This window comes from Toxorhynchites rutilus, chromosome 3 (assembly GCF_029784135.1).
Source record: "Toxorhynchites rutilus septentrionalis strain SRP chromosome 3, ASM2978413v1, whole genome shotgun sequence".
In the NCBI taxonomy this organism is placed as follows: domain Eukaryota; kingdom Metazoa; phylum Arthropoda; class Insecta; order Diptera; family Culicidae; genus Toxorhynchites; species Toxorhynchites rutilus.
Window position 1 is genome coordinate 16,005,690 of NC_073746.1, and position 12,525 is coordinate 16,018,214.

The 12,525-nt window shown below is 38.4% G+C and overlaps 1 protein-coding gene across 6 annotated transcripts in view; it reads left to right on the forward strand.

Annotated features, from left to right (window-relative positions):
- The first annotated feature begins 467 nt into the window (after window positions 1–467).
- Window positions 468–12,525, forward strand: part of LOC129774817 (probable G-protein coupled receptor Mth-like 1) — a 379,271-nt gene continuing 367,213 nt past the window's right edge. For 4 of the 6 annotated variants that reach the window (XM_055778805.1, XM_055778810.1, XM_055778811.1 and 1 more), the window contains exon 1: window positions 468–979. The gene's annotated coding sequence lies outside the window, so the exon portion shown is untranslated. Of the gene's footprint in view, window positions 980–1,037; window positions 1,172–12,525 lie in introns of those variants that run through there. The other 2 variants (XM_055778807.1, XM_055778809.1) reach the window with 2 other exon arrangements.

Below are 12,525 nucleotides of genomic sequence, written 5' to 3' on the forward strand. Positions count from 1 at the left end.
TTTTTGCGCAGACACCCAAACAAAGAGAAAATCACACTTCGCATCCACCCAGCAGTCACCAGCGATCCGATCGAGATCGGATATGTATTCACCACAGTCACACTTCCGGTTTGCTTGCATGCATGCATTCATGCGGTGGCTTCAGCAACTTGCTGCTGCCGATGATTGCGCCGCACATGGCGCTTCCTTCGCCCACTGCACACCGTGCGAGAGATGATTGTTTTCGCAACATAAATAACAAAACATAAATTTCGAGCCCGAAGCAAGTTTCGGTTCGATGTCTCGTTGGTAGTGGTGCAGCATGATGCCGCTCGGCTGTGTAGCGACACATTTGTTTATACCCGGTTCGGCAGCTCAGCAGCGGTGGTGTGCGTGCGAGACGACTCGCTCGGGCTTTCCGTTCGGCTTTCGCTCGTGACTGCACGCTGGCGACGGCGGAAATGTTTTCTCTTCAGTTGCGCTCGCTTCGTCGTCGTGGATGTGCATATTTTGGGCCGACAAGAGGTGTGTATTGTTGAGTTGCTGAGCGATCGCAGCATTATTACGCTCGCGTGTTGAAAAATCCCGTTCGATCGAGCGCGAGTGCCCACATATTGCATTGTGTGTTGTTGTTTTGTTGACAGTTACGTGCGTGCGGTATTTTGCCGTGGCTTTCTTTTCCGTCCGGTGTTTTTTTTTGTTTCCCAGTTGCGAGTGAAAATAATAGTGCCAACAAACGAAGGGATCGCACGAAGCAAAGGCGCGCAGTGAGGAAACCTGAAAGAAGAACCGAGTGATCGTATTGCTCAGCAAGAAAAATAAAATAACACAGAGAATCTGGTTGAATCGTGATCGGGTGTGGTGTAAACAAGCGATGGTCGAGTGAAGAAATGGCCAAGAAGAAATTGGAGAATACCTCGAAAAACGAGTGAAGCCAACCGAGCGCCTCGCGGTGATCATTTGTGAGTGAGAACACGGGAACAAAAGAGGAAGACCAAAGGTAGCACACAAAACCGTCTTCCCTTGCAAGGGCAAAAAAACAAAACAAAACCGAACAAAACAAGACACGAAAAAGTTGTGATTCTTCTACCTTTTTTTTTTTTGCTCCTCATTCCTGCCTGCTGGTTGAGGACAGTTTTTCGATCCTCTGTGATCCTCTGTGGGGTGATGCAATGGCACCGCTGCGCTGTGAGTGAGTTTTTGTGGGATAACCGGGCGAAGAACTGAGAAAAAACTGCAATTCTGGTAGAGGCACTGTGGCGGCATGGCTTCGTCAGTGCGTTTAATTGATCAACACATCCATCATTAAGGGGCAGACACGCCAAACCGCTGCAGCAATTTAAGCTGGTTTCAGAATGGGGCACCACTTCAGTCATTACGGTTCTGGATCAACCAGAAACGATTACCCACAAATGTGCGCTGAATTGAAGTCTTAATCAAGTGCTCGCGCTCCAGGTTTTATGAATTAGTCATGAACAGCAGTGATAACTGGTCTGGGCTGAGGGGTAATCATTTTTATTGCTTCAAGCAGTGTTGAAATGCTCGAACGTTATCAAGTTATGCTGCCGTTAACGAACCGAGAAAAGTCTCAGTTGGAAGCATGTTTCCCAAATGAATTCGATTCCACGAAACCAAAGTTTGTAGATCACAACGCACAACGCGTTGATATTTTCAAAACAAACTTCTAAACTGCCGAGCACGCGTTTTAAACAAATAAAATTCCATTGGACAAAGGTTGTGTTACGCTTGCCGAAATCAAACAAGGAAATCCACTTGCGATACTCGTGTTTATAAACACGTTCGTCATTTGACGCAATTTTCAGAGCCTTTGTTACTCGGAAAGAAGTTGCCACACAGGTATTCATCCTTGATCTGAGTTTTTTTATGTAGTAGTATTTAAATAACAGCGATCGTAAATATCAACTCATTGCGTAGAAGTGAAGCAAGAAAGCAGAACGTACAGACAGATGTACCAGTTGGAAGTTAAAAATATTTAAACGAGAGAAAAAATAGCACAAAATAATTATGGCAGGAACATTAACACAAGTCTAATTGACTAATGTTGCCAGAACATTTTTTGTGATTGTTCGATATTGCACATTGTAGAAAAACTAGATTGCATCAGAAAAGTTTTCGCAAGGGTATGTTTTTAATTTTTTAACTTTTTAGCTTTGCGACCCTCATTTCATAATCAAATTTTACAATCAAATTTGTTCCGCTGCCCATTCAAAGATATGGATACATTATGTTGAGAGGAAAAACATGGTTTTTTTAACACTCCTATACTCGCGCATTGGTCTGTCAGACCGAGAAATCAATAATTCGTTCATTTCTCAGGAAATATCAACACTACGACTTTGCGTTTCTCTCTAGCTTCATTATTCGTCGTTCGTCATCGTTTAGCGTATCGCATGTGTTGGTACAAAGGGGGCGTGTGCCACTTTTTTAACACTTTCGGTCTGACACACCGACGCGAGTATAGGAGTAACTTTTTTGGACAAGTGCCTTTTTTCATATTCTAGAATATTGTTGTAATGAAATGTATAAATTAATGTTAGTGGCGTGGACTATTTATTGAATATAATGCATAAGATCATTACCGGACTATTCTTATTCGATTTCAGTCCCTTTTGTAACTGGATTGAACGAGATATTCGTCGTTAGATTCATACGTTCAAAAGCAAAATATTAATGTTAGTTATTCGCTAAATATAATGGTCATACATATACACACTTGTGAAAGAATTTCCCTTGTGGAAGAATTGTACACAGTAAACTATAAACTAATATTTGGCTTATGGTAATTTTTAACAGTTACAGTTTCGGGGATATTTTTTTATAATGAACAATATCAATAAGAAAACAAGAGAAAGAAAAAAAAGTTTCTAGAAATCTTTTTATATTATCGTTTTATGCCCTATCTATAAAAAGGCATTAATTCTTAGTTTACAAAGAATACAGAGACAAAGAATATTAGAAATGTGCAAATTTTATATTCCAGAACCTTCTGGAATCTGGTGATTATCTAGAAGGTCGGTATACATTCTTCTCTTCGATAAAAGACTTGAAAAACACGAACAACTGCATGAAATTTAAAAAATATGTTTGTTTCAAGCATGCAGCTATGCTATGTTTTGATTCTTACTCCAGTGAAACCACAATCGATTATTACGTTTTTATGTTATTTTATAGCTCTTTATACTTCCATGAATTATATTCAGTTGCTTACTTTTGATTAATAACAGTGAAAATTTCGAATTTCGTTATTTTTGTTGAAGTATCAAAAATTACTCTGTTTTGAGGAGGCTGAATTAGATGACTATAAATAAATGATAAAGACGAAGAAAACGTATTTTTTGGAGATTTTTCATTTAATCATACCCTCTTCTTAAAATAAATGCCAATAAAGCCTGAAAAATACACAATGGCAACATTAGAGAGAAGTTCAATTTTCGGTCTGTGACACCGTGCGCGAGTATACGTGTTATGATTTTGCACGCGAGTACAGGAGGGTCAAGTGCTCGTTTTGCTTGCCTCAGTCTTGGCTTGAAGATACGCTGAAAGCCCACTTTCACAGAATTACTTGGAATACCGTTAGGATGAAAAGATTTTCTTTATTCTGTACAATTAATTAGAGCGATATATTATTAATCGCATGTACTTTTTATCGAAATCCCATCGCGGCGGTGGAGAATTAATTTCGTGAAACCAGAGAAGGTAACCGAGAGAACTCCTCTAAAATCAATATGATATGTTTCGTTATTCATCCTGCATACACTTCACAGAACTGCAATCACGACGATCAACAGGCTCCGTTATCGACAGGATATTTAACAATTCCCCACCCTCCTACACCATTCATTCCTCGATACGGGTCGCATCACTCCTTGACTTGGAGGTTTAGCCATTTCTTTCTGTACATAATACCCATGGATAACAGTTATTACCAAAGATGCCAGGTTCGAAAACATGTCTTCATTTTGAAGGCATTTGACTTACCGTGAAGACATTTCAGTATGATAGCGCGGTTGTGTCCCATTTACCCGAATAACACCCGAAACACGTTTACCCGAAGCACATTTACCCGAATGTAACACATACCCGAGTGACATTCACCCGAATGCAACGTTTACCCGAATGCGACAAATACCCGAATGCGACAGTTACCCGAATGCAACATTTACCCGAATGGAATGTATACCCGAATGAAGAAGGAACAATTTCGACAAATAAGATTATGAGTTTTGTCGAATCTTCTGTTACAAAGTTACGAAGTAAAATGTGAAATTGTTATGTCGTCTTCTTTCCTTTCCGTATTCCTCTTTAGGGCCGAGAGATCATTCAGAAACGAGCATGGGTTATGGAATATTCCGAAAATTAAGCAAATAACTTTAATAGAAAAAAAACTAAATGAAAATGTAAAAAGAATAGATAAGAAAAAAAATGGTACTTACGTATTTTCCACCGCGACGCAGTTTTTATCATGAAGTTATTATTTCGTGATGAAGATGGGGGCGAAATCCCCACTTAACGAGGATAAGTAACCGAGGAGGCACCAAGCCGTGAGGTGACGCAATCCGAGTCGGCCGCCGACCCGCCATCGGGAGCGGCGGCCTCTTGCAGGCAAACCTGTGTTCCACCGATTGCCCGGTCTGCTTGAGACCCAGAGAATAGTTTCCTATGTTTTAAACTAACCGGGCAATCGGTGGAACACAAGTTTGCTTGCGAGAGGCCGCCGCTTCCGCCGGCTTGAGGCCGCCTCGTTTCCTTGTCCTCGTTAGTTGGGGACTTCGCCCCCATTACAGTAATCTCAGAATAAATTTCATTGCGATTAAATAAATTCATAATCAAAATTGCACTTCAGTGCCATAATATATATGTACCAAAATTGGCAGCTTTCTTTTAAGTAAATGGGCTGCGTCATCCATATGAATGGATAGACTTTATAATACGTTATAAAACTGAATTCTTTTACTTTTATTCAACGCCACTATTTCTGAAATTGCACTACCTACGAAACATATCTTTTGGATGGAAATGAACGTACGAGACTAATATGAACACTGATCAAAAATAAATATACAAATACTTCCTAATAATACAATTTGCGTATTATTCGAATACATCCTTCTTTCGGGCAAGTCTCGCATTCGGGTAGATGTTACATTCGGGTAATTGTTACATCCGGGTAATTGTTGCATTCGGGTAAATGTCGCATTCGGGTAAGTGTCAGTTCGGTTAGATATTACATACGTTACGTATCTGTCGCATTCGGGTATTTGTTACATTCGGGTGAGTGGAATTCGGGTGAATGTCTTTCGAGTGAGTGGGTTTCGGGTAAATGTGACACAATCGATAGCGCATGTGGATTTTTGAGAGATATTATTTCCATAAAGTTCTAACTACTGGCCGGAAAAATCGTCAAAGGAAGCAGGACTTTTGTATCAGTTCGTTTTTGTTTACTTTTGTTTTGCACTTGAGAATTTGAATGATTGTGACAATGTATTTTTACTATTTTGGGCCTATACTAAACAATAAATTAACCTAGACCTTTCAAACGAACACTCCACAAAATGAAGGTTTTTCGGTTACATACCGTATCAATGATTAGTTTTATGGGTATGAAATAAACAAACTGAGTTATCACAGTTCCGTTTTTGTGGAAGAACTGGGGTGATATTCACTTAATCAACGGTATACCAAGCCCATTATCATTTCTTAATTTTTTTAAATTTAGTTCGCAGTTGCGGAATATGTTCATTGTTTACGTCTTCTAAAATAAACTTCAAAACCTCAAAGCAAGTTTCATGAAATAAGTTATATTACAATGCCAATTAGAATAAACATTGAGTAAGCTATCAAACTTTGTTCAAAAGTAAATTATGAATTTTATTTTCCTTCGATATGATTGTGAAGACATTTCGAGACATATTTTCGTACCTTGTGAAGACATTTGAAAAGAATCAAACCATACAATCATCCTCCTTTGGATCTCCTGCTCTGGCTCTCCATAGTTTCAGGTTGTTTTTCTACTATAGAGATTCGTCATTCGCGGACGGAGTTAATAGACGTCAACTTATATTAGATTTAAATGTTAAAACCCGTGTTTTCCTTTTTTCATCACCTTACTAAACGTCTTACTCCTTGTGCAGATCATGAAATTAACTAGTTGCTCCCTTCAGTAGGCTCCTTTTTACAGGATTTTTTTTATCTATAAAATACAGACATCTGTATTTTAAGGTACCTTCCGGCTACGTATTCAACATTGGTTATTTGATCATGAAAATTTAATTATGAGTAGCAGCTTACCACTAGGACTACCGACAGCTGTTATATACCTATTTCTACTAAACTTATTGATTAGGTAAAATAGTCTCCATAACTTGGAACTTTCAGTTATTCTTATGCTTTGGCATCAACATATTTTTTTTTTTGAAAACTCATTTCATGTATAATAATGCACCGAAATCCGGATGTTTAAGCGCTTACGAATACTAAAAAATATTGACTACTAAAAATAATGACATCATAGCATGAAAAATTAGCGTTCCTATATAATTAGAAGACCTTCATCTAAGTCATGAATTACAGAGTTCCATAAAATCATGTTATATTTGTTCAATATTTTAAATTTCTTTCATCGTGTCCTTTCATTCTTAACCCGGACGCTTTTTTAATTATGCTTTGAAATCCGTACACTTTTTTAATCATGCTTTGAAATCCGGACACGTGTTTCCTCTGCAATTCTTTGAAAGAAATTATTTATTAATTATTGTAGAACTTATTAACGGGTGCGTCATAAGTAGCGGGACTTAATGTAGCTGTTAATGTAGGACATAAGTAGCGGGACTAAAACACCTTTGGTACAAATGTTTTTTATTAATTCAATTATTTATTGTATTTTCACAAGATGACCACTACAAGATGGCGCCATAGTATTTTCAAAATACTATCAATATAGGTATTAAATGAAAGGACTTGATTAGTAGAATACGGTAAATTATGAAAAATGTAAATCCAAGATGACGGCCGCTACAAAATGACGGATTACATATTTTCTCTAAACTCCATTTTGAATTTGCGTTTTTCATAAATAACTGTGTTCTAATAGTCAAGCCCTTTCATTTGATACACATATTGATGCAGTTTTGAAAAATAAAATATGGCACAATTTTGTGGTGTTTACCTTTCGTGTGATACCCATATTGATGGAGTTCTGAGAAAATGTGTATTCCACTATTTTGTAGCGACTGCCATCTTGGATTTACAGTTTTCATCAATAATTGTTTTCTACTAGTCAACCCTATTCATTTGATACCCATATTGACAAGGTTTGAAAAAATATATGGCGCCATTTTGTGGTGACAGCCATTTTCGATTTCCATTTTCCTTAAACAACTATGTTCTACTAGTCAATCCCTTTCGTTTGATACTCATACTGATGGAGTACTGAGAAAATATGTTATCCACCATTTTGTAGTGGCCGCCATTTTGGGTTTTCAAGATAATGAAAAACGCAGTTTTATAATGACTGCAGAGATAAAGGTGTGTTTCAAATTTCAGACCAATCGGCCAACAGGAAGGGAGTTAAATTTCTATTAATGTGGGACAGCGCTACAGACAAAGTTACCCACGTACATATAAACGGGTCATATAATCGACCCCATCCTATATACCGAAGGGTTTTGCGGTTTCCCGGATCGAAAATCTTTGTTCCACACTCCATGCTCCATATTAAGGCTTCTAACAAACCCTTATGCAACTCCGTCAATGAGAAATTGAATCGTCAACTTTTGACTCCGGATTTAAAATCATTTTCTGAATGTGCTTTTTATTCCGGACATGGGTTTGTGAAATTCACATTGATTTTTGATTTTTGACATTTCTGTTAAAGGTAGGTACTATGTTTGACACTAAACTAAATTGACACAATAGTAACTATCAGTTACTATAATTCAACATGCAAAAAATGTCATGGTTTTGGCATAATATTGAATGTAATGAAAAAGTGTCCGTATTAAAAAGTACCCGGATTCAGAAGCAAACCTGTGCAAAATTTCAGCTCCAGCGGACATGATTTAGAAGTGTTTAAAACCGTTCAAATTATTTGACTTTCGAAAATCTTCCAAGAAGGAGGTACATTCTTGGAAGATTTTCGAAAGTCAAATAATTTGAACGGTTTTAAACACTTCTAAATCATGTCCGCTGGAGCTGAACATTTGCACAGGTTTTTTTTGGCCCAATAAATACATGGGCGGTTTTTAAATTTGACATGACCATTTTCGCGACCACCCTAATGTGCGTGTTATCGTGATAACCATTACCGGAATATTTGTAAAAATTGAAAAATATCGTTACGATTCTTCTCTGATTGAACTATTATTGAATATGATCCCTGATGAAACCTAGGTTGAGTCCTAACAGAAATATATTTTCACATACAATTTGCGACTTTAATGGCAGAAGCATCTTTTCTTTCCCCAATAATGAACAAAAAATAAGCTCCATACAAATAAGAAAATGTCCTATCTAACCTAATGATACTAATGCCAGAATATGAGTAGCTGTGAAGAAGCCTATGTTTATTGGGTTCCAGCTAACATGCACTGTTGTTTTTAATACCTGTACTGATTCTGCTGAACGAAAGAACGAAAGAACGGTTCAAAAGAACTGGAACACTTTTGTGAACGGTTAGCTGACTGACTGAGCCGTCCATCATCTACTTCATGGCCTGGTGTCCTTATGCTTTCTTGTATGTTTCTTCGTGACGGACAAGGTGAGTTAATGCATATCAAGAATTATTCTACACTTGACGATAGCAAGGACTTATCATATCATGTTTCAACGAGACCCTGATTTGAAGGGTTGAACGTTGATAGAGATTTTATTAGAAAAAATGTAGATCATATTGTGCTCAATGCACGTCTCTATTATGTAGGATATAATATTGAGTGCGTTGGTGATGTTGGAAATTTTACAACGAAGAAACTAAACTGGCTACTGGTCGAATGAGAGGTTCTAAAGGAAACACTCACGCATACTACTTCGCGGTATCTTATCAAGATGTACTAATGGTTATATTTAGCCAGCTACACTTCCCCAAATACACTCCCTTCCACTCCCTTCCCTATAAATAAGCAGCACCCGTTGGAATCAGTTCACTACAGAATCTACACAAATTTCGCAAGGCAGCACTCACGGTTATAGGTGATATATTTATAACCATCCACTACAGGTTGAGCTAAATATAATGTAGCCTTGGCATGTTAGCTGTTCAAACTTAAGTTTAAGAATTCACTGTGAGACGATGGCTTCTTATCGTATTCAGCTAAATGAAATAAACCCAAGAAAACCGATCGATTGGTATTTGTGAATTTTTAAGTACATTTATGAACACCGATACAGGAAAACCAGAAAATGTCGAATATTATCTGATTTCTCCTAAAACTTGTTTGAAGCTCAGTTCAGTTCATATAATAAAAAGGTTTTTCTAGGGCCTCCATTTGGAGTTTTGAATGAGTTAAATTGACGGATTTCTAAACAGGCAATTGTTCTCTAAGTCCTACGTCAAATTTCCGTCCGTGCCTCTGGGCACAGACCTTTCTACTTTTTTTTGGAGATTCCTACGTACGAAAATTAGTGTAAATTATGGTAGTATGGTAGAAAAAATAACATAATTGAATGAACCGCCCAGAAGCTATGACCCCCACTAGTTTGAATAACATGTCCACGTGAAAAAGATAGTTAAAGCTTTGGGTAATTTTATTCGATTTATTTTTCCATCACACTAAAGGTGGGACCAGAATGCCGCGCTATGCGTCGCGTTGCGAGAATTGTGCTTTGACACTTCATTTTAAATATGTGTGTTTCCATTTAGTCGAACACAATAATGCGTTGCGTCGTTAGCATCGTTGTACTAAACGCTAACATTTGTTCTAAACTGCTTGCGCCGAATTCGCGATGACAGTGGCATGGTGTCGACGTCTGGTGACAACTTCAAATTAGGGCCATAATTTGGGTCCCAAACTCATTAGTGTAATCTCTACAAAGATTAGTAGACACGAAGCCGGTTTTTAAATTCTAAAATTTGAACGAAAATTTTCACATCATGTTATTTCATTGAACCATATGACTAAACAATTCCAACATTGTTGCTGAATTTTTTCATCATAATATAGAGTTGTCGTCATAAACAATTTTCGTATGAGACTTTTTCACCACCTGCAAACAAAAATGTTTTTCATTTGAATAGAATACCAGTTTGATATAGAAAAGCTAATTTTCATTCATAATTTAAATTTTGAAATCGTGTTCATTCTGACTGAAAATTAGCTATTCTTTCACTCTCCCCTAAACTAGTAAACGAAGTTCAATGCCGCCAGTCAATGTCAATGTGTTGTTTTTAAAAAACATTCAACTGATCCATATACACAACAAGAATAAGATTTTCATACGAACTTTACTTTGTTTTTTTTTACATGGAAAGTGGTGACGCGAATGCTAGATTGTGACTGCAAATCAACAGACTGCGTCGGGCGAATGTTTTAGTAATTTTAGTAAAATGCAAGTAACTACTGCTGATGAGAAGCAACGCACAACGCGGCATTCTGTTTCCACCTTAAGGAACTAAGAAACTGCCCTTCATTTCCAAAAGGAGATGTCCTTGTCATCTCTTGGTAGTCCTTGGTAGACCTGTTGTGCACTTTTGCCTTTTTTTTTCGAAAAAATGTAACAGTTTGTTTTAATTTTAGGCTGAAGTCTTTTCATTAAAAACATGATGCTCTGAACGTTAAACATCAGCAATCACAATTGTGCAATTGAAGTATGCGTCGCGCACAAGGATTTAGCTCTACTAATGGGTTTGTAAAGGGTGTGTCACATCAAATTGCATCACGGAAAAAACGCTGTAGAAATTCGCCCAGTAGACCGATCCTTTTGAAAATTTAAGACAGTAAAATAAAAACTATTAAACAACTGTTGGCATTTTCTTTTTATTCATACTTCGAGTCCAAGCCCGTATGCTCGCACCTTCCTCTTTATCCCGTCCATAAGGTTCTGTACAACGTCAGGTTGTAGTTTTTTCTGAACAGAAATCCATTTTCTCTTGAAGTCCGCCTCCGATTTGACAACTTTTGGGTTCTTCCGGAGGGCCTGCTTCATAATCGCCCAATATTTCTCTATTGGACGAAGCTCCGGCGCGTTGGGCGGATTCATTTCCTTTGGCACGAAGGTGACCCCGTTGGCTTCGTACCACTCCAACACGTCCTTTGAATAGTGGCACGAAGCGAGATCCGGCCAGAAGATGGTCGGGCCCTCGTGCTGCTTCAATAGTGGTAGTAAGCGCTTCTGTAGGCACTCCTTAAGGTAAACCTACCCGTTTACCGTGCCGGTCATCACGAAGGGGGCGCTCCGCTTTCCGCAAGAGCAGATCGCTTGCCACACCATGTACTTTTTGGCAAACTTGGATAGTTTCTGCTTGCGAATCTCCTCCGGAACGCTGAATTTGTCCTCTGCGGAGAAGAACAACAGGCCCGGCAGCTGACGAAAGTCCGCTTTGACGTAGGTTTCGTCGTCCATTACCAGGCAATGCGGCTTTGTCAGCATTTCGGTGTACAGCTTCCGGGCTCGCGTCTTCCCCACCATGTTTTGCCTTTCGTCGCGGTTAGGAGCCTTCTGAACCTTGTATGTACGCAGGCCCTCCCGCTGCTTGGTCCGCTGGACGAATGAACTTGACAAATTCAGCTTATTGGCGACATCCCGGACCGCTTGTGATCTTTTTCACTGACGGAGCATCCATTTTTGCCGTTCTTCACCTTCCGGTCGATGGTTAGGTTCTCGAAGTATCGTTTTAGTTTTCTGCTGACCGTGGATTAGACGATTCCCAGCATCTTACTGATGTCCCGATGTGACAACTCCGGATTCTCGAAATGAGTGCGCAGGATTAATTCACGACGCTCTTTTTCGTTCGACGACATTTTTCCAAATTTACGAAGCATGGCCAACGTGATCTATACACTCTTATCTGATTATAAGCGAAAGCTGATGTTATAATTCCTAAAAACTAAATTTCTACAGCGTTTTTTCCGTGATGCAATTTGATGTGACACACCCTTTAATCTTAAAAGGTTGCTTCAGACGGACTTGGAATAAAAACTTCAGTAAAGTAGACATCTTAAGAAATATATTAGGTAGAAAACAAGTCGATTTTCCCCTCATGTACAACCCCTTTGAAATAAAACATAGTTAAATTGTGTCGTCTAGTTGCGAAACCGCAATCTCAACAAAAGAAAACAAGTTTCTCTATCATTATGCCAGAATGAGGTAAAAAATAAAATGATTTGGCCGTTTTTGTAGTACATCATGATTCTCAAATACGCCTTTTATAGGGAATTGATCTATTGTGGCGCTGTTTCTCAACTCCCATAAGTGGAGCAATGTATCTAAGGTCCAAAAAAAACCGAAAAAAATGTAAGGGGTTGTATCTAGGACACGGCCGCATATTTTCGTCGTAGAACTACGCAATTAAATTATGCAATCCACTTGTTT